Here is a 23,136-nt window from a genome sequence, read left to right as displayed (position 1 = left end):
CAGGTGTACAGCCAGCGCTGCAAACAGGGAGTTGCAGCGCTGGCTGAGCTTTTAAGTGTAGACACCTGCTAAGTTGCAGCGCTGTAACCCCCTCACCAGCGCTGCAACTTGCAAGTGTAGACAAGGCCTAAGGCTCTGGCTACTGAGTGTATGGCTATACTTGCAGCTGTACAGCGCTGGGACTTACAGCTGTCTTCGTACAGCTGTGTAGGGAAAGCGCTGCAGTGTGGCCACACTGACTGCTACCAGTGCTGCAGTAGGCCACATTTGCAGCGCTGTTGGGAGTGGCTGAACAGGCATTCTGGGATACCTCTGAATACCTCTAGAGGCCAGTTACAGCGCTTGTGGTGGCCACACTGGCAGAGCAGCGCTGCATCACCAGCGCTGCAATCATTATACCCCAGGCAGAGCAGGAGTACAGCCAGGGCTGCAGCCAGGGAGATGCAGCGCTGTATGTGCCTTGCAGGCGTGGACGGTAAGTTGCAGCGCTATAAACCCACCACCAGCGCTGCAACTCTCCAGTGTAGCCAAGCCCTTAGATTTACATCTCATCTGAAACAGCACCACAAGCAGCCCAACACACAGTAGTACAAAGAGGAAGTTGTTCACCACCAACTCCAAAGGCAAGTGTCCTTTATTAATTATCAACACCCTTGCGGGGAGGGGGGAGAGAGAAACACATGCCAATTACACATACTCCTAGGGTCACATTGCTAAGGCCACACTGCTTCCAAATCAGAGGCTTGCACGTGTGACCAATAAAGTGCCTGATGTTACCTATAGAAATAATTCTACTTGTTTTCTTCTCACTTTGTAAGAAGAAGGAAAACAAAAAGGTAAGTTGGGGGAAATAGCTGGGGGTTCTTTTTAACTAGTTTATTCATGAATATAGGTCACCAATTTGAAGGAACTTAAATTTATTAATCTCTAATGAAATGCACTGAACACTAGCTGAGAAGAAAATGTAGTACATAGATCTGCAGAAGGATTGGAATTTTTTTTTCTTCCAGTTGCTGAACTTTTTCTGAAACATTCCCCTTTCAGGCTGAAATTTTCTGTGCTTGGTCTCTACTCAAGGGTGATATTTAAAAAAATAAAATATTAAAACAATAGTATGCGGACAACAGTTCAGCTATTTTTGAGCATGAGAACACACTTTTCCCATTATATAAAAAAAATCCTTGTGATTTTTTTATTCAAACAACCCTGCAGGAAAAAATGGCTGAAGGTTTGAACACAAACTTGGATGGAAGCTATCATCATTAAGCAGCAGGACCGTTGCTGATTCTGGAGGAAACTCGTTTTGATTTGAGAGCGATCTAAGCCCTTGACAAGCCCATATTAAGACAAGCAATAGATATTTCTACAAAACTCATAAGGTGGCTATCTAGAAAGGGTTCATGGCAGCTGCATCCATGGCTAACTCCGTGACAAGACCTGTCAGCCATGATATTACAAAGCTGTAAGGACAGAGGGGGCTCATAAGAAGTTCTTCCACAGATCTCGTAACATGCAAAGGGGTTGAAAGAGGGCTCCTGCACACCAGCGCAGTCTATGCTAAGTAACTTTAACCACAAAATTCCCACCCTAGCTAACACTGCAGCTGCACCAGGACTAGCAACACAGGGAATCTTAGTACAAATAGGGTTTTAATTGTGCCGTCCCACCCCCATTTTTTTTTTTTTAGTCCCATGTCCTCTGCAGGGATCAAGTTTAACCAAAACGGTGCTAAAAACCACATTGGCAGCTTTAACCACATCCATTCTAGGGATTCTAACACGGCCCCAGCTGAGCTTGTGTTAGCCATAGTGTGGAAGATCAGACAGATATTCACCTAGTGTAAAAGGACAATTGCAAAATGAATTAGGACCACAATAAGAACCGCTGCCATCCCTGCAGACCTTGTAAGCCATGAAAGTGTCAAGGGAGGGTCTGTGGACTTCATTAGCTGCAAAGTAGGGATCCTTGCTCCAATGCGCTTCAGGGACTCTGCAGATGAGGAAGATGCTAAGCACCTTTCCAAACTACAGTGTTCCTAAAGGGCACGGGACTGGCTCTCTATTGCGGAACTTGTGCGGCATGCAGGAATGGGGGCAGGGGTTTGCTATTATCTAACCAAACTGTATAAATTCTGTGATCAGCAACACGTCTTACAATTTTTTGCAAGCCAGCAAAATTTCAAAGGCCTAGTAAGTGAAAATTCTCCTCCCCCTCTGCCCCCATAAAGGGGGGGAAGTCTGCCCCCCACATAAACTTCCTATTATAACAGAATATAAAGTTGTATAGTTAAGCACTCAAATCAGGAAAATGCTCAAATCGAGGCTGTATGTGCAATCTTAATACTGCCCCCTTGTGATTATACATTACTGCACAGTCTAATTATAGGATTAGTTACCATTTTTTCAAATTGTATTTTGTAATTTTTTTTTCCTGCAACCTTAAACACGTGTAACATTTTGGAGTAGTGTGTTCTACTATGTATACCAGAATCCAGAAAAGTCATTTATATGAAAAGTGTGCACTAAATTTGAGAACTGACTACAGATTAAGAAATAGTGCACTGTTGCTAGCCTATATAGGTCATCAAAATGTGCAGGTAAACTAGCTTCACAGCTAACTTTCTCTCTACTGAAAAGCACCAAAGGAAGGCTGTGCTGCTGGTTGAGAAGAAAACATAGCATATGGCTCTTGCAAAATTAAGAGAATACATAATTTAGAGGAAAGAAGTTTACTAAATTAGACAGGATAAAGGTATAGAGCAGGGGCAGGCAAATTTTTTGGCCTGAGGGCCTCATCAGGTTTCGTAAATTGTATGGAGGGCTGGTTAGGGAAGGGGTCGTGGCCCAGACCCCACCACCTATCTGCCACACTCTCACCCCACCCCCCGGAACTCCTGCCCATCCAACCCCGCTCCCTGTCCCCTGACTGCCCCCGTACCCCTGCCGCACCATCCAACCCCTCCTCTCATTCTTGATGGGCCCCCCCCCCCGAGATCCCTGCCCCATCCAATCATACTTTCTGACTGCCCTCTGCCTTCCCATCCAACCCCCGCCTCCTTCCTGATTGTCCCCCCTCGGGACCCCTGCCCCCATTCAACCCCCTGTTCCTGCCCCAACCCCTATCCACACCCCTGACCTCCACCCCAAACTCTCCTGCCCTCTGTCCAACCCCCCTGCTCCCTTATTGCGCTGCCTGGAGCACCGGTGGCTGGTGGTGCCGGAGCCGGGTCACGCCACCGCCACCACGCAGCACAGAGACTAGGTCGGGCACTGCCTCAGAAGCTCACAGCCCCAGCACCTAGAGCATTGTGTCTGTGGCGAAGCGAGTAAGCTGAGGCTGCGGGGGAAGGGGAACAGCAAGGGAGGGATGGGGGATAGCCTCCTGGGCCAGGAACTCAAGGGTCAGGCAGCACAGTCCCACGGGCTGTAGTTTGCCCATCTCTGGTATAGAGAATTGTTACAATGACACTAGTGTGAATAGAAAAAAAGTGAGAAAACCACTATCAGTCTGACACGTAAATCTTTGCTTGCAGCAAGAATTGTTTATTATATTGTGGTGTTTGAGAAATAGGAGGTGATGATGTAATTCAAGACTTAATTGTAAAATATACACACGAGGGGGCAATCTTAACTTTGGAACTATTCCCTAAGTCTGCTCAGTCTTCTGCTCCAGTCTTGCCTTCTGTAACTCTCCCTCACTCTGGGGCGAAAGGGGAGCAGATTTGCTCTCTCCAGAATTCTCCTCCATTTCCTGCCTCTGAGTCACTTCCTCTCTTTAAATCTCACCTTAAAACCTTCTCCATTTTCAATTCACAACTACACTGTCTCCCTTGAAAGGGTCTCTGCAATACAGTGTGTGAAGAACACTACAGAAAAACCATGTACATTTCCTGGTGAATGGAAAATCCCATTTCTTTAACAAGAATTCATCGAGGTGACTGCATAGGCCTCTGTCTGACAGGGATGTACCTAATCTACAATTCCTAACCCTCATACAGGATTTTTCAGACAACTGCTCTGAGTCTCTCTGCCACATAACTGTATCCAGGGGACATCAAAAGGAGCATAAGGGAGAGGGGGAAGGAGTAGGATGTTATCTCCTGGATACCATTGCCCTCTACCCACTAAGTTATTCTTTACAATGGGATAGGAACCACATCACTTCTCAGGCACTGGTTTAGATACAAACCATACTCGTAGAGGTTGAAGTTATCATCCAACATCCACATGAAGTCAGTTTGGCACTATCTGGCTATGCCTTCACTACAGAAAAAAGTGGGTTTTCATCACTCTCACTGTAAAATCCTGCTGGAAACAATGCAGTGTAGTTTTACCTGCATGCAGCTAACCAAGGTAAATCCAGTGTGTGTGTGTAAATATAGGGGTAGAAGGGATCTTGAGAGGTGATCAAATTCAGCCCCCTGTGCTCAGGTAGACCCAAGTAAACCTAGACCATCCCTCTCAGGTGTTTGTCCAACCTGTTCTCAAAAACCGCCAGTAATGGCAATTCCATGACCTCCCTTGGAAGCATGTTCCAAAGCTTACCTGCTTTTATTTTTTTTTTTCCTAATATCTAACCTAAAGCTTTCTTGCTGCAGATTAAGCCCATTAATTCTGCCTTTAGTAGGCAGAACAATTTATCCACCATGGTATTTATAATATCCCTTAATGTAGCTGAAGACACATCAGGTGTGTCCCCCCCCAGTCTTCTTTTCTCAAGACTACACATGCCCAGTTTTGTTTTGCTTGTTTTAATAGGTCTTTTTTTTTTTTTTAAACCTTTTACCATTTTCGTTGCTCAAGGGTTGACTTTGACTAACTACACTGAGGTAAAACTACCTGTCCCCGACTACACTAGGATTTTACATCACGATAACATGCCGGGGCTTAGGAACATGCACACTCTGCTACTGTCAATTTCATACCACATCTGGAAACAGGGGGGCCTTCACTCCAACACCATCAAACTAGCATCTTTCACCAAAAGCAAATTTTAGAATTCAAAGCAGTTAACTAAAAGGAGTATCTGCGTGTATCACACTGCATTCATTACACAAAGCACACTTCCGGTGCAGCAGCCTAGCCAAACAAGTGCAACAGGAAAGGGGAATCTGAGCTCAGACACACATCACCCTGCAGACTTCCTCAAACCAACTAGGCATAAACAGGGTCCTGCAGAACTTAACTATGTCCTCCTATCTATATCCCATTTGCCCTGCTCTGAACTGGACCTAGTTTGTACCAAGAGTAGCTGGAGTCTGATCACCACAGAGAGCTAGCTTTGCCCCTGAAGTCATTAGGAAAAAGAGAACAGGGAATTTTATGTGGCTCTTTGCATTTGCAGTTGGCAATCTGTGTTTTTAAAATAGATCATCTCAGCTGAGGTTAAAGCATTTCCCCTCAAAGAGCTGAGGGAGCAAAGAGAGATACTCCAAGCTAGCCTGAGAAGGGAATCATACCAGCTAAGCCTCCTTCCGGCAAGTGAAACTTGATCTAACAAGATACTCCCACCCTATCAATATTATTATCCTGGAAACCCCATATGGGATTCCTTGTGGATCAAATTCCACATTTCAGTCTTGCCCATATTATAAATTTGGGCATGTCTGCATATATGCACACATGGTGATGCCCATGGGACAAACAGAACCTCTCATGCACTTGTCTCACCTGTTTTCTGCCCACTTATCCATCTCCACTGCATTCCAAACTTCTAAGCAGCTTCAAACCATCATCACATTTAATTTATTTAAATTAACTAGCCACAAAAAAATGTTTCCTTCTCTCTCTTGTGATACAGCATGGCCAGAGGGCAGCATAAGAGTGTTAGCAGGGGGGCCTTATTCCCTGCCAAGGGAGGAAGGTTTGCTTTAGATTAACTAGAACAGCTGTGGCCAGTTAGAGCACCTGACTCCAGTCATGGGATATAAACCCCTGCTCCAGTCAGACAGGGTGTGGTAGTTGAAGGAGAAAGGTTGGATTGGAGCAGAGTGCAGATTGCAGAAGAGAAGAGTTTGTCCAGAGAGAAATAGAAGGTTTGGAGGAGTGCTGCGGTGGATTGGGAAGCCCAACAGAAACCCTAGGTAAGGGGCACCAGGCTTGTATAGAAGAGAGGCGAGAAGCCCTTCACAAGCTGACGGGTATGAGAGGGAAGTAACCCAGGGGAAGAAACCGCTAGTCAAGTGGTTCACCACAACCCCAGGGCCCCTGGGTTGGGACCTGGAGTAGAGGGCGGGCCCAGGTCCCTCCCTCTCCACTCCCCTCCTCCAAGGACACAAGGGGAGTGATTAAGAACTGGTTCAGAGGCAAGCAATATCGCCCTGAACCTACCCCAGAGAAGAGAAAGCGCGAGACCCAGAGAACAATACCGGCAATCTGCCACACTCTCCTTCCCCTGCTAGTGGGATTTCTCCCTAAAATTACCCTGGTCAGAGGCCCAGGAGACACAATACTCGGTCCACCACCAGCAACCAGTCTAAGGTCTGAATTCTTGCAATTAGCCTAAAACTGAGAGCTTTCTATCACTGGAAGAGAGAGCTTTACAGCTTCCCAGTGGGCAAGGTGGATTGATTTACATCAGGGTGATTTAAATCACTGATTTAAAAATTACCAAGTGGAAAGCCTTGACTTAAATCATCAGTTTTAATCAACTTTTCCATTTGTACTTCATTACTTTAAAAGGTGCATTCTTACTAGTTCATATAACCATTAAAGCATGTTGATTTACAGTTAAATACAGCTTTTACCTAAGAGATAGTATACCTTTCTGCTAGGAGGATACATTAACTATATACATTTGAGCAATTATATATCAATATTTTCAGATTCTTATTAATTGTACATTTTAGTATTTTAGAAAATGGTGAATGATACATTGCTTATTTACTAGATCATTTTTGATTGTGATTTGTGTCAAGCTGCATTAGGAAGTAGCTAGAATTTAAACACACAACAGCATACAAAAAATTTTATTAAACAAAATGAGCCCTTGATACATAGCTTGATCTACTGTGCCAAATTTACAAAGCTTGACCTCAAAAGTTAGTTGCATCCCTCCCCCAATTCTTTCTTAATACAGAAAAACAGACCTTACCTCAGTTTTTGATTGAGCCTTATGGATTCAACATTATTTATTTAAATGTTTCAAGAGATTAAGTTTAGCCTTAATGTATTTTATATTAAATTCAGATTTCATTTAAAAAAAAAAACAATTAAAATTTTTTTTTATCTACCCTGCCAGTGGGTCACACAAATCCACTTTTACCTCTGGATGATCCTCTGAATTTGGACTTTAAGAAGATTTTTATATAAATAAACTTCTAAAAGTTACCTAAAATAGTTTTTATTTTCATTATAGCAGTGCCTAGAGTTGCCCATGAGTATCAGGGCCTCATTGTGCTACGTATTGTACAAATACATAGTAAATGGCAGCCTTTGGCCCAAACAGCTTACACTTTAAAAAGATAAAAGAATGGCCGTATCAGGTCAGACCAAAGGTCCATCTAGCCCAGTATCCTGTCTACTGACAGCGGCCAATGCCAGGTGCCTCAGAGGGAGTGAACCTAACAGGCAATGATCAAGTGATCTCCCTCCTGCCATCCATCTCCATCATTCTGACAAACAGAGGCTAGGGACACCATTCCTTACCCATTCTGGCTAATAGCCACCTATGAACTTAACCACCATGAATTTATCCAGTTCTCTTTTAAACGCTGTTATAGTCCTAGCCTTCACAACCTCCTCAGGTAAGGAGTTCCACAAGTTGACTGTGCACTGCGTGGGCAATAATATATTCTCAGTCTTATTCTCTATCCCCTTTTTAATGATTCCAAACATCCTGTTTGCTTTTTTGACCGCCTCTGCACACTGCGTGCACATCTTCAGAGAACTATCCACGATGACTGCAAGATCTCTTTCCTGACTCGTTGTAGCTAAATTAGCCCCCATCGTATTGTACGTATAGTTGGGTTTTTTTTCCCCCAATGTGCATTACAAGACCTAAATCAGTGGATCAGACAAATGAGCAGACCGGAACAAGGGAGGACAATGTAACAACAAGAGGATGTTTTAATACAAAATTAGCTGTGTGTACATTTCATAGGCGGAGGCCTTGTTTACAGGGCAAGTTCCTGTGTTGCTAGCCAAGGTGTGAATATACCTGCTTGCCATGCAGTAACATCTGGGACTTTCACTGTGCTGTAGCGGTGTCCACATGAGACGTTTACTGCAAGGCAAGCTGGTGCATTATAGATTCACCCTCGTAGACTGCAAGGTCAGAAGGGACCATCATGATCATCTAGTCCAGTGGGTCTCAAAACCTTTTTTTACTGGTGCCCCCTTTCGCATAGCAAGCCTTTGAGTGCAACCCCCCCATATAAAAAAGTGTTTTAAACTTATATCTAACACCATTATAAATGCTGGAGGCAAAGCAGGGTTTAGGGTGGAGGTTGATAGCTCACAACCCCCCCATGTAATAACCTTGCGACCCCCAGTTTGAGAACCGCTGAGCTAGTCTGACCTCCTGCATGTTGCAGGCCATAGAACTGCACCCTCCCACTCCTGTAATAAGATCTAGGCTGACCAGTTGTCCCATATAGACAAGCCCAGAGTCAGCCAAACAGATAGCAGCAATCAAAGAAATCAAGAGTTTTAAACTTATTACTAGTTTTAATTTTTCTCCCTCCGAGTCCTGTACAATTGGACTCACAAAGGCACCAGGTTTTACAAGTGGTGAGATACAAGACAGTCTCAATAATATTATTTAAAACTCTCTAAAACAGTCTTAGTTAAACATATGGTCTATGCAGACTACTTGATCGCATGGTACAAAAGTTTGATTGGGATGATCCATGTAACTCACTCACTGATTAACCACTCACAAGAAATAAAGCCATCCTAACCTCTTAGCCAATAAAAGAGAGTCATACCACATTTATTTCACATACTTAGGAATTCACAAGTGTCCAAACATTCAAACACACATTGAACTCCATCCAAGCAGATGTACTTAAATACGTAACTTGCATAAACATATAAGAATTCTGTGGTTCCTAACTGCATAATAAATAGCTATCCAGATATGGCTTTTTACAATGTTATCCCTCTGGAGGACTGAACAGTCTGAATTCTCATGAGATTCTGTCCATTCATCATTTCCTTTCTAAACAGCTATCAGTACGTGCAGTAAAACAAAAGACAGAAAAAACATGGTTGGAACAGGATCATTTTTTCTGTAAGGGTAAGACGAATGTGCAAAACAACCTTAGCAGAGAGAACATACAACCGTTCAGTCTAAGTGCACATTCAAGGGGTGATCCCATGACTATGCACATAAAGAGAGTTCATTGTACACAAACAATTTAATCTTCCACAGAGTGACAATTTCTTTCCTGATTTCAATTAATCAAACTCAGAACAAGCAAATCCTACCTCCCTCCACCTAACACCAAAGTCCTCTCCCCTTTGCCCATCCTATTGGTCGTACCTCAATTATTCTTTCTGCTATTAATCTCCCCCCACTTCTTACTAATCAAATACACAAAGTCATGCTGAAAAAAGAGCTCCCACTACCCCCACCTCAGAAACTCAGGATCGACAATAAATCCCTTTTACCCGAAGCTGCACTCTCATCCTCCCACAGAGTTTTTTCTGCTCTATTAATTTCTGTTGTCTCTCTCATGCCTTTCTTTTTTTGGTGGACTGACCCACATTATAATAGGTCAGCATCCCACAACCAGTCCCTTTTTTGGAAGGAGACAGGAAACAAGAGAGGAGGAGGAGGAGGGGATATCCCCCCAGCCTTCCAGTCCCTTTTCAAACGGGATAAAAACCACATTTGTGTGGTGGGGATATCCTCCCAACCCACATATACACTCCAGTCCTCTGTCCCCGTTCCACACACAAGGAGACAACAAAGTAGAGGATCCATGATAGCAGGTGGGAAGACTGAATTCAAGAGGGTGGTGTTTGAAACGAGTATTTACAAAACATCACAGGAGGTTTCTGTTCAATTTTCCAAATTTTCACAAACAAAAGATGTGACAGGAACTTAATCCAGATCCCCTTTCACTTGTATCATATCCCCTTCCACATTGCTCCCATTCATTTCTGAGAAGGTAGATGAAGGGACTGTGGAGGATTGAATAAAACGGTTAACAGCATTTAAACAGGCCGGTATGCTATCAAAAGTGAAACCGTTCAGTAGCATGCAACTAGTGGCAGCCACACATCAAGCTGCAGAAGGCAGTAACTTTTTCATACTGAAGCAGGTGTTTACTCCAATTGCCACACTGGATCTGCCGTAGGAGATCCAGCCGTCATTTTATCAAACAGCTTCCAATGCCTCAGAACAAGCTAGACACCTCATTATGTGTAGTGATGCACATGGAGGAGAGCAGGGGCAGGAACACCCCTTCTGACTTCTGTGGCATGAGATTCCCTGATGCAAAGGCGCTCAGATACTACAGTGATATGTGCTATAAACATCCCTACAAATAAATGTAAATGCCCTTTTCTTAGCGCACACAGCTGCAAACATTATTACTGATCATAAAATCATCTTGTTCTTGTTATTTTTAATACAGCATTTGAGGTAGTTGTTCTTGAAGACTTTAGGACAATAGGGCTCAGAGTACCTGCCCTCGGTAATTCCTGGGAACACTGGGCTCCACCGATTTCTTCAGTCCTGTCTCTTCTTCTCCCCCCACCCCCTGTCTCTCCCTCACTTGATCAAGAACAATGAAAAAGATCAAATTGTATTATAACTGATGTTAGTTTCTAACAGCAAAATCAGGACCCCCTGGGCTCTTGGACGGGAAATTCTTTCCCCTTAGAGATGAACAAGACTAGATGTGTCTGTGTCCCACTTCAGCTAGTTAAAAGATTAGCCAGTGGCCCGTCACTGTAGGATGTCATCCTTTAAATACTTAAGTTTAGACGTTCAAAAACAGAAGGCAACTCTTGAAAGCAGAAACTATTCTCATAGCTCAACAAGGATAACAGAGAAAAACAGCATCAGTGGGCCAATCACAGCCAAACATCCAACTAAAAGTCCTAGGCCCAACCCCTTGTTCTTCCCAGGGCAACTTGCGCTGAGTGGCTAGAAGCAATTTAATCTTTCCTGCCAGCCACAGCACGACAGACTAGAGAGGTTGCAGATCTGTGAAAAAGACAAAGATATTGTTTTTCAAGCTGACAGACACCAATAGATAAAGTGATATATTCCAAAGCAATTCTACATCCCCCACTATGCCAGACTTAAGCAATAATAATTGATTTGTTAGCCTCAGAAACTGTATACTGGGAAAGGGGGGGAGTGGGAGACATTTTAAAAAAAAAAATTAAGTTCAACATTTTCAAACATGGGTGCCTGATCAGACCCCCTTTGATGTAGGCACCTAAACAGGAATTTAAGTGACTAACTTTAGGCAGTCAAATTTGAAAATTCCATATAAAGTTATTGCCATTTATAGTCTGAACGAATGTAGCAGGGCAGGTGGCCACAAGTCTAAACAACTCTCACAATTAGCATTAACTGATACCCTTGTTGACAAAGGCATATAGAGTCAACAAGGACTGGATAAGCCATGGAGTCAGAAACACCTGCCTCATCTGTCATTGGAGATGGTTCATCCAGAGCCTCCTGAGATACACTGGCTGGGGGCAACATGGGTGCAGCTTACATTATCGACAGCACAGGCAGCAGTAAACAGACGACTGCTACTGTAGACTCTTGAGCAATCAACTCAGCAGCTTCCAATAGTACTAATTTCATGTTTTTAAAACCCCACAAGTGGCGTGGGGGGCATCAGCCCTTAGGATGTTGGTCAGCCCCTTCTCCTTCTTAAGGCTTTACTGCAACTCTAGACAACACACTGCAATTATTCATTCATTCTTAAACTGTGGAGACTGCCCTTTGCCACCAAATCCAGGTGGGGATGCCAGAATCACAACATCCCCAGAAGGAGGTGAGTCTCTTTAGGTTGGAATCAGGAAGGCGAGACAATGACACCATCACTCCCTGCTCTTGGTCACCCTCTATTATACAGCAGTTCCTACTGGCTGATCATAGAACGGGACCCTGAGAGGTCATCTACTCCACCTTCCCCCATCTCACCACCACATGCTGAGGCAGGACCAAGTAAACCTAGATCAGGGGTCGGCAACCTTTCAGAAGTGCTGTGCTGAGTCTTCATTTATTCACTCTGATTTAAGGTTTCATACGCCTGTAATACATTATAACCTTTTTAGAAGGTCTTTTTCTGTAAGTCTGTAATACATAACTAAACTATTGTTGCATGTAAAGTAAATAAGGTTTTTTGAATGTTTAAGCAGCTTCATTTAAAACTAAATTAAAATGCAGAGCTCCTCGGACCAGTGGCCAGGACTCAGGCAGTCCGAGTGTCACTGAAAATCAGCTCATGTGCCGTCTTCGGCACACATGCCATAGGTTGCCTACCCCTGACCTAGACCATGCCTGACAGGTGTTTGTCTAACCTGTTCTTAAACCTTCCGTGACGAAGATTCCACAACCTCCCTTGGTAACCTCTTCCAGTACTTACCTATCCTTATAGTTGGAAAGTTTTTGCTAATATTTAACCTACCTCTCCCTTATTGCCAGGGTGGATTGATTTAAATCACCAAGAGGCAAGCCTCAAGTTAAAGTCAGTTCTAATAAACTTTTCCATTTGTACTAATTTTCTAAGAAAGGTGCATTTTCACTGGTTGATATAACCATTAAAACGTTTGATTTACACTAAATAGAGCCTTTTAACTAGATTTTGTAGATCTGTTTGCTATCTCAAAGGGTTAACTATACATAATTGCTTAAATAAATGTGTACCTTAATATTTTCAGATTCTTAATGGTACATTTTAGTATGTTAGAAAATAGTGAATGATATATTGCTTATTTACTAGATAACTTTTGCTCATGATTTGTGTCAAGCTGCATTAGGAAGGTAACTGGAATTTAAATATTATATGTTACAGTATTTAATTTGTTTCATTTAATAAAAACAACCTTAAATGTTTTGGATACATACACTTCTCTTATCAAAAGATGTTCCACATTTACAAATAAATGATTTATTAAAAGGAAGAGAGGGATTAACAGTAGTCTGTGAATTAAACTGATTATTCCAGATCATCATGGGAGAATTTTCATAGAAACTGACTGGACTTTAAGTTCCTACTTGCCTATGTCTCTTGAAAATGAGACAGTCTCCTAAATTACCTAGGCTATTCTTCAAACTTTTAAAACTAATAGATCTCATTGCCTCCCTCCTCATTTTTATTCATTTTAAACAGGCCTACTTTTAAAACAGAAAAAATATAATTTAAACAATAAAAAAATCTGATTTAAATAAAAAGATTGATTTTCATCCATTCTGATGAATATTAAGCCAACTGCTTCTAGTAATACCTTCTGTGGATAAGAAGAACTTATCCTGTCCTCTTTATAACAGCTCTTAACATATTTGAGGATTTATCAGGTCCCCCCTCTTCTTTTCAAGACTAAATGTGTCCATTTTTTTAAACCTTTCCTCATAGGTCAGGTTTTCTAAACCTTTTATCATTTTTGTTGCTCTCCTCTGGATTCTCTGCAATTTGCTCACATCTTTCCTAAAGTGTGGTGTTCAGAACTGGGCACAGTACTCCACTGAGGCCTCACCAGTGCCAAGCAGAGTGGGACAACTACCTCCCATGTCTTACATACCACACTCCTGATCCCTCAAATATTGCGGCTGTCACTGTTCAGTGACAACCTTGAGTGGGAGGATGGGGGGGAAGAAGGGGGAATAAAAATCCACCACCATCCATTGTGTGGTTTAAAGAATATTTGATGCTGCAGGCAGAATGTGTTAGTTATTCCCCCTTCAAGTTTCCTGTAAATTATGCACCTCAGGGGTTATAAAGGCATTGTCATGCCCAGCTGCAGTGAGGTTCTCAGGGACTTGTCCGCACAAGGCATCATCCCTGGATACAGGTTGCTCTGTTGTCTACTCAGCCACTTCACTTGTATTATAACAAACAAAAACACCCTGTTGGTTTTTAAATCGTGAGAGACCAGACAAGATCTTCTCCTTGAGCCTCATTCCAACTGATACTGGTGGGTGTTCTGAAACACTACTCATTTTTCAGAAGTCCCACTATCATTGCTTAAACTGACTGAGTTCATGTTGCAATGACCTTCAGGGGGTGGAACACGCAGCATCTAGATATAGGCCTCAGTCTCTCCCTCCCAATTTTTAGACTATATCTGGAAAAGCTTTATTAAGTGATGGTTTTTAGTCACAACTGCTGTTGTGTTTTAATGGCTAATTTAGCTAAATATTTTGTTTAAACTATGTTATGACTATAATCAGTTTCAGATTACTTTAACCAAGTCCCAAGTGCTTTGGCAGGAAGCTGCTCTTCTAGCACAGGGGTCATGAGAGAAGAAAGAGGGATGAGATCTGGCACCTAAAGTCAACAGAAAAGGTAAAACTGATGGGTGGGCAAAAACAGCAGAACACTGTTCCCTAGAAAACCCAGACCGTCAAGAGGCTGATATCAGAGTGCAGTCACTGTAGCCTTCAAAAGGCAAACAGGCTTTAGTTTCTAAACCTCTATGTACAATTACACACACAAGCTTTGTTACAGTGGTGTTCATATGCACAAGGAAAGTTCTATAGCAGGGGTGGCCAAACTGTAGCTCCCAAGACACATGCGACTCTTTTACTGTTAAAGTGAAGCTCATGGAGCTCCCCATGTCCCCCACATTCTCCACCTACCAGATGGGGGAGGGGGAGCTTGGGACCTCTGCCTTGCAGCAGGGTGGTGAGTAGGGGCCTCTGCCCACCAGGGAGCGGGGGGTCCTCAGGGCTTCTGCCCCATAGGGTGCACCTGCCAGGGATTGGGGCTTCAGCAGGAGCAGGATTGAAGCCCGGAGTCCCATCAAGCGCCTCCCACGGGGCTGAAGCTCCAAGCCCCAGCAGACGAACCCTGGGTTTCAAACTTCTGAAGACTGTTGCATGCAGCTCGAAGGCTCAGTAAGTTTGGCCACCCCTATTCTATAGCACAGCAGCAAAGTACAATTACTCAGTGAGGTGATGCTATATAATCCATGCTTGCACAGACCAACCTGAAGCTTCAGAGAAGAGAAATATGTAGTGCTTCATAGCCTCAGGTTCCTCAGTGCTATGGAACATCCATACAACAGTCAGAAAAGAGGTGAAGGGTGGCGGGAATGGAAAAGCAGCATTCACATTTGACCTTTTTTAAAGGTCATCTTCTTCATGCCGCTTTTCCTGGTGAGGGTCATGGCAACAGCATGGAGAGTAGGAAGGAACAGACCTCCCTTTACATCTGTACAGGTTCCAGCTCCTCCTGGGGGATTCCCAAGCGTTCCCAGGCCAGTTGGGAGATATTATCCCTCTAGCGTGTCCTGGGTCAGCCTTGGAGCCTTCTCCCAGTGGGACATCCCTGTAGGTTTCCAAAAGAAGCCTCCTTATCAGGTGCCTGAACCACCTCAGCTGGCTCCTCTCAATTTGGAGGAGTACCGGCTCTACTCCAGGCTCTCTCGAATAGACGAACCCCTCATCCTGTCTCCGAGAATAAGCCCAGCCACCCTGTGGAGAAACCTCATTTCCACTGTTTGTACCTGTAATCTCATCCTTTTGGTCATTACCCAAAGTTCATGACCACAGGTGAGGATGGGGACATAGACTGGCCTGTAAACAGAGAGTTTTGTCCGAGAGCTCCCACTTCACCACCACAGATCGGTACAGCGCTTGCATCATTGCTGCCACCGCACCAATCCGCCAGCCAATCTCCTGCTTCCTCATGAACGATACACCTAGATACTTGAACTCTTCCACTAAGGGCACCTGCTCCCCACTCACTTGGAGAGAACAGTGCACTTTCTTACAGGAGAGGATCAAGACCTCTGACTTGGAGGTACTGATTCTCATTCCAGCAGCTTCACACTCAGCAGTTAAATGTCCTAACTTTAAGCGAAACAGATTCCTTAAAAATCACAGGAAAAGGCCTATTGTCAGTAGGCCACGTTTTACGCCCCCACGCACACACACACCTAATTGTTCCTTGCAGCACATTCTCTAGTGCTCAGTCTAGTCTTAATGACTTAGACATTTGAGAAGCAGCCACAGTAGATTCCTACATGATTGACACGTGATAACGCTTGTCTTATCTGACTTCAATATATAACCGTTACTAGGATAGGGTTGTGGGTTAAGGCACTGACCAGGGACTTGGGACACCCGAGTTTAATTCTCTGCTCTGCCACAGACTCTCTGTGTGATCCTGGGCAAGTCACTCAGGGCTTCTCTATACAAAGAATTAGTGCGCAGCAAGCTGGGGTATAAATCTACCTCACGCTAGTCTGCGTGGACCTTGCCACACCATGCACTAAAAGCTCTGGAGTACGCTTTGCTCAATGCCACTTTGAAACGTGCACAGGCAGAGGGTGGCTACAGCTAGAGGAGGCTCAGCCCTCCACAATCACTCTGCCTTGTCATTTTCTGAGCCACTCAGGTTGGCTGACGAAGTCCCACGTCTGGTGATGCCAGAGCCAGGAAGGGGGCAGAGTGGGACGGAGCACTGGTTCTCAACTAGGTGTCCAGGGCCCCCTGGGGGGCTGCAAGCAGGGTTCAGGGGGCCCATCAAGCAGGGTCAGCATCAGACTCACTGGGGCTCCAGGGCAGGAAGCCAAAGCCCCAATGGATGGAGCTAAAGCCCGAGGCCCTGAGCCCTACCACCTGGGACTGAAGACAAAGCCCGAGCAGCTTAGCTTCATGGGGCTCCCTGTGGTATGGGACCCCAAGCAATCTCCCTGTTTGCTACCCCCTACTGTCTGCCCTAGCTTTTATATACAGAAAATTAGTAGTTGTGCCACAGGTGAGCCATGGAGGTTTTATAGCATGCTGGGGGAGGGGGAGGGGGTGGGGCTCAGAAAGAAAAAGGTTGAGAACCCCTGGGATGGAGCACTGCAAAGGGAGGGCCCTGCCTGTGGGCTGGATTGCCAGCAGGTGCAGCCAGATACCTCAGTCCCAACAGGGGGTATTGGCTCCTGACTCTCAGCAGCACATCCCTGGAAGGCTGAAGTTTCAAGAGTGCCATTTGCAGAAGGCTCTGCCAGGCAGGGAGGCTCAGGAGCAATGTCTGGAGCAGACCATGGGGAAGAGGAGCTGTGGTGTCTAGGAAGCAGCAGCAGGTGAGCCAGAGAGACCTGTCCAATGGGGCTCCTGGGGGAGAGGGTTCCAAAGAAGAGGAATTGGGGTTGGCATGGAGTAGAGTCTCCTTGTTGAGGATTGGGATGAGGTTTGCTGGGACAAGGCAAGAGTCCCGTGGGAAATCTGAGGCCCTGCATTCACTGACACCAAGATCAGGAAGGGGGCAGGGTGGAGGTGGGAGTGGTGGGGGGATTGGTCCTGCCCACATGCAAATTGCATGTCAAGTGACACTGTGTTAGGTTCTTTCAAAACTTGCAAGCAGTGAGAGCCAATGGGTTGAAACAGGGAGCTGGACTCACCCCTGTGGGACAGGAGTTGCTAAGGTAGATGAGTGCAGGCAGGAAGCCTCCCCCAAACAATATTTTCACAAGCTGCCTTTGGAAACTGGAGTAGATCAAAGCGCACTAGAGAACTTTTAGTGTTCAGCAGCAGGATTCATACAGTCAGTCAGTGCACGGCGGGCCAGCATGAGAGAGATTTATACCCCAGCTTGCCATGCACTAACTGTTCATATAGACAAGTCCTTACCCTGCTGTATGTTAGTTCCCCATCTTTAAAATGGGGATACTCACTCTCACCGGTCTTGTTTATTTAGACTGTATTCTCTTCTGGGCAGGGACCCTCTCTCTCTTGCTATGTGTTTGTGCAGCACCAAGCACAGTGGGATCCTGAACTAAGCTAGTGCTAAATAGCAATAAAAATGCTAAATAAAACTCATTTCTCCTACCAGCGATTTCTGTAACTAGCAAGAGCTTTGTGACTTCCTCTGAACTGTGGGAAATAGAAACAGACACTTCTACTAAGAGGAGCATGCGGGTAAAGAAAGGGGCCCATCTCCATATCCATCAGTGCAAATATAAACTATTTAAAATGAGGACATGAAATGAAAGAATAAGACCCCAATCACAGAACTCAAAAGGCCATTGGTTTAAGACGAGCATAGCTAGCAAAGTGCTTTACTAAACCAACAACAAAGAACTAGGTAGAGAAAGGTAGTTCCATTTCACAGAGGACTGGTATCTTGAAATTTGATTTCATTCTGATTAGGAACCAAAAATTTCAAAATTTTCTGCAAAAGGGAAAGAAGTCTCAGCCCTGCAGCAGTCTGTGTGGCAGGCAGCTCCAGCGCCACAGACCCTGGAGAGCCCAGGCTCCCCACACTCCTAGGCAGATTGCGGAGAAGCTGGACAGGCCGACTGGCAGAAAATTTGGTGAAACTGAACCGTCTCCACAGAGGGTTTTGATGTTTCCAGCTGGCTCCACACACATCATTTGCATTGCTGCTCTCTGGCCCCTTCTATTTTTACTGTGTCCTTTTGTTAGTATTCCATATGATTACATATACGGATTTATACCAGCACTACATTTTCAATGTTTTCCTTAGTTATCCCAGCTCCCCTTCTTCCCACACCTGTTTTGCTGCATACAGACTAGAAGTTTTTATGAAGCTATCCACAATGCTCAGCTCCTTTTCCTGAGTTACAGTTAACCCATGAGTTTTTCAAACTATTCCTTCCAAAGTACATCACCTTGCATCTGCCAGCACTGAATTTCATCTTATATAACAACCGAAGTCCTAAGAACACAGTAGTGCTCCACTAGATTGGTTAATTTAAACAGGCAATATGAGTACCGTTACCATAGGTCCACACTACTGTTTCTCTGGCTGCATGCTATACATCAGATAGCACACATACAATGCATTCTACAGTGTCTGTCACATCGTATATCACCCCCATATGTCACAAGCACACATCACACTGTTACATACATACATGGTGCACATACACAGCCCTCTTATTGTTCTAAATACACACCTTCTAAATCTACAACTCATAGATAAACATAGACCTGACTAATATACATCGTGTTCCACACACCACTCAGCATTATCATGCCACACTGCCCCGTACCTCTATCTACCACTCAGTGCAATTAGAACCAAGCTGTGCCACACAGCACCATGCTATGCAACTCAGTGTCACCCTGCCATGGGTCACCCGACCCCATGAGCCAATCGCTACCACTCAGGGCCAACCCAGTACCACACACTGTGCCAGCCACCCAGCATCCCTAGTATCCAGCATCACATTTTGCAACTCAGCACCCCGCGCTATACCAATCAGTACCACACCGTACCCCCCAGGACCACCTCACACCGCCAAGCCCCTTAGTGTCCAGCATCACATCATGCCACACAGCACATCACACATACCATTCTGTACCATGCCATCCTGCACCGTGCTATCGAGCATCACATCATGCCACCCAGCACCAAGCCAGTAAGTACTATACAGCACCATACCATGCTATGCCACCCAGCACCACTGCACTGTGCCAATCAGTGCCCACTGTACTACCCAGCAGCTTACAAGCCAGTACCATATTGTGTCACTCAACACTGTGCCAATAACCATGCCACAGAACCCAGCACCACACCAATCAGTACTATACCGCGCAGCACCATGCCACAGCGTAGCGCCCAGCCAGCACCATGCTATCCAGTGCCATATCGTGCCAGCCAGCACCACTGCGCCGTGCCAACCACTACCACTGCTCTGTGCCGGCCAGCACCGCCGTGCCATACCATACCAGCCAGCGCCATCGAGCTGTGCCAGCGCCAGCGCCAGCGCTCCGTGCCAGCCCCGTGCCCCCTCGCCCGCCCGCAGCGCCCAGTCTCACCGTGCGGCGGGGCCCGGCTCCCCCCGGGGCTGCTCTGCCCCGCTCGCTCAGGGGAGGGGCGGGGCCCTCACGAGCCCATGACGCGGCCGCGCGCCCTCGGTGGGTCCCCGGCTGCTCCCGGCGCTGCCCGATTCTGTGTCTGCGCCGCGATCCAGGAACGGTGGGAGCCGGGTCTCTCGGGGAGTCAACGCGGCGCAAGCGCAGAGAGAACGTGAGGCCCCGCCCAGCCCAGGAGGAGGAGCGAAAGGATGACATAACCACCGCGCTCTTAAAGGGGCAGCGCCTCTTTCCCTCGCTCTCTTCCCCCCTGCCCTACCCTGGAGCTCTTAAAGGGGTAGCGCCCCCTTCCCCTGCACTACCCCTGCCTTCCCACGCTGAGGGTGGTGAAAAGGAGGCAGGAAGGGTTTGTATTTACATTCACAGGACTCCACATTTATTTATTGCAGCGTTCAACCCCGACCCATGAGCAGCTAGGCCAGCTCACCCCTAGCCTGGCACCCAGGGGAGCCTCACCATGCTTTGCTGCTGTAGCTCCCACCAGGGCTCCTCACAAACAGGCTGCAGTTCACACCCTCAGCCTCCAGCTACAGCCACAGCGCTGGCCCAGCTAAGACTGCCAACTTTCTAATTCCAGAAAACCAAACGCCTTTGCCCTGCCCACTGCCCCACCCCTTCCCTGAGGCCCCACCCCTGTTTGAGGCCCCCCCCCCATTCCCGCTCCCTCTGTTGCTTGCTCTCCCCCACCTTCTAGCAGGTGCTCATTTTCACCAAGAGATATTTATTGTTTTGACAGATATATTATGCTAAGTTTAGGTTTGATTTGTTACAGGATGCCAGAGCTGTTAGCAAAATAGTCAAAAAGGGTCATTTAAAAAATAAATTTTCACAAAGGTTTTTATGGTTCTTTCCCTCCCCTCTTCCCATTTTTCATAACCAGCACCATGGTATTTGTTCATTAAAGTTATTGTAATTTTATGTGTGGAATTAGGACTACACATTATCACATCTGCCATGGGTCTATTAAAGATCCTCTGCTAAAGCCCAAATACAAACCCACAGAGCACAGCTACAGCAGCACACTTGTTCACCTACCTCTCAAAATAAAGCTGTAGAACTGACTCCCACACCTACATGCAGACACATACATGTATTCATGTGTATGCATCTAGCACACACTAACACACATACTTCCACATTCTTTATTATTACAGTTGTTGTTTAGTGCCTAAAGACCCCAGCTAAGATCAAGGCTCCACGTCAAAAGCCAGAGTTTGTAGCAAAGAGTTTATAATGTGGCTAGACACAGGTGGGGAGAAATGTAGGCTACCTTGGCTCTTCTGCAATTACTAGTCAGCAACATTCACTTTTTAAGAAATAACACATTCCTTTCAGACTTCCCTACTCTTTTAAAAAGTTGTTATGAAAGGAATACACACGTTTTATGTCATCCATTTTTTGTGTGCAAGCCAGCAAAAGGAATAAAAGTCAAGAGTTAGGCTGCAAATTTTATTCACACGGGTATATACACGTATACCTCCCTACACAAAGTCTCTTACCAGGGCCATCCCTAGCCATTTGGGTGCCCTATGCAGTCCCAGGCCTTCCCGCCACCCCCAGTCTGGGAGACAGAAGCTATGGGGGGGCACTTTTGGGGGGCCCCCAGGCCCAGAGGATTAGCGGGGGGCCAGGAGCAGCCCGCTCTGCTTCCCTCATCCCAGCCCCAGCCATGTCACTCCGGGGAGGGCGCTAGGCGGAAGGAATCCCCCCACTCACCGGCAGTGGCGGGAAGCGGAGCAGCCCTGCCCCAGCCCGCTCTACTCCATCAGCTCCCAGCCGTGGCGCTCCGCTTCCCGCCGCCGGTGAGAGCCGAGCGACACGGCTGGGGCCGGGGCAAGGGAAATGGAGCGGACTGGGGCTGCGTCTCTCCGCTTCCTGCCAGCGGTGAATGCGGGGAGCGAGTCTTTCCCCGCACTCACTGGGGGAGGGAAGCGGAGCTCCGGGGCTGGAAGCTAGCGGAGTACAGCGGGCTGGGGCCGGGCTGTTCCGCTTCCCGCCGCTGCTGGTGAGGGCGAGGTCACTGGGGAAGAGCCGGAATTGGGGCGGGCCAAGGGCAGGGCAGGTGGAAGCGGAAGCTGCAGGGCTGAGGGAGTTGTCCAGGGACCAGGGCCGGCGCTTTCATTCAGGCGACCGGCCGCCAGGCTTTGGGCGGGCGGCTGACTGCTCTGGTGAACCTCCCGCAGCCGTTCCTGCAGACGGTCCGCTGGTCCCGCGGCTCCGGTGGAGCATCCGCAGGCACGCCTGCAGCAGGGCCAGCCAGCCAGCCCTGCGCCTACGGTACCAAAAACCCTGGCAACGCTCCTGCTAGGGCTAGCGTTGGTGTGGGGATGGGGGGCGGCTGAGAGATAGGGCTGGGCAGAGCGGCTGGTACTGCTGCCCCAAATTTCATGGCGTCCTACGCAGCTGCAGTATGTTGCATATGCCTAAGGGTGGCCCTATCTCTTACACACATACAATACATGTATGCACACACTTAAGTGCCTGCACACATTTTTTCATACACTTTTTCAAGGGGCTGCCTACCAGGGCCAGCGCTACTGTTTAGGCAGCGTAGGCAATCGCCTAGGGCGCCAGGATTATTCGGGGGGCGGCATTTTGCCGGGGGGGGGCCGCAGGCAGCTCCGGTTGACCTGCCACAGGCATGCCTGCGGAGGATCTGTTGGTCCACGGCTCCAGTGGACCTCCCGCAGGCATGACTGCGGCAGCTCTACCGGAGCCGCTAGATCAGCATGCGGGGTGGCGAAATGGCCATGCGCCTAGGGCGCGAGAAACCCTAGTGCTGGTCCTGCTGCCTACATCACCCAGCCAGGAAGGGAGAAGAGGTGGGCTGCAGAGGAGAGGATGGGGAGGAAGAGAAGCTAAGGACAAGAGCAGGGTGAGGGTGTGGGGAGTAAATGAGGATGCTGGGGGACGCAAAAGGCTACAGGTGCATGAGGATATGGGTTGGCACAGTGGTGTATAGGGACATAATGGGAGTGCAGCAGTATATGGAGGTGAATGGGGTGCAGAGGATGTGTGGGGGAGTGCGGTAAGGTGTGGGGGCAGGATAAGACGGTTACTCACCTTTGTAACTGTTGTTCTTCGAGATGTGTTGCTCATATCCATTCCAGTTAGGTGTGTGCGCGCCGCGTGCACGTTCGTCGGAAGATTTTTACCCTAGCAACA

General features: G+C 46.7%; 1 protein-coding gene across 3 annotated transcripts in view; it reads right to left on the bottom strand.

Annotated features, from left to right (window-relative positions):
- The window catches only part of TMEM184B (transmembrane protein 184B), a 69,481-nt gene that overhangs the window by 27,165 nt on the left and 19,180 nt on the right, over positions 1-23,136 (bottom strand). For 2 of the 3 annotated variants that reach the window (XM_032791860.2, XM_032791868.2), the window contains exon 1: positions 19,915-20,120. The exons of the other annotated variant lie outside the window; for it this stretch is intronic. The gene's annotated coding sequence lies outside the window, so the exon portion shown is untranslated. Of the gene's footprint in view, positions 1-19,914; positions 20,121-23,136 lie in introns of those variants that run through there. 3 annotated transcript variants of the gene reach the window in all.

The sequence above is a fragment of the Chelonoidis abingdonii genome, chromosome 1 (genome assembly GCF_003597395.2).
Source record: "Chelonoidis abingdonii isolate Lonesome George chromosome 1, CheloAbing_2.0, whole genome shotgun sequence".
NCBI lineage: Eukaryota > Metazoa > Chordata > Testudines > Testudinidae > Chelonoidis > Chelonoidis abingdonii.
The sequence above is the reverse complement of the archived record's forward strand: the minus strand, read 5'-3'. Positions and strand labels throughout refer to the sequence as shown.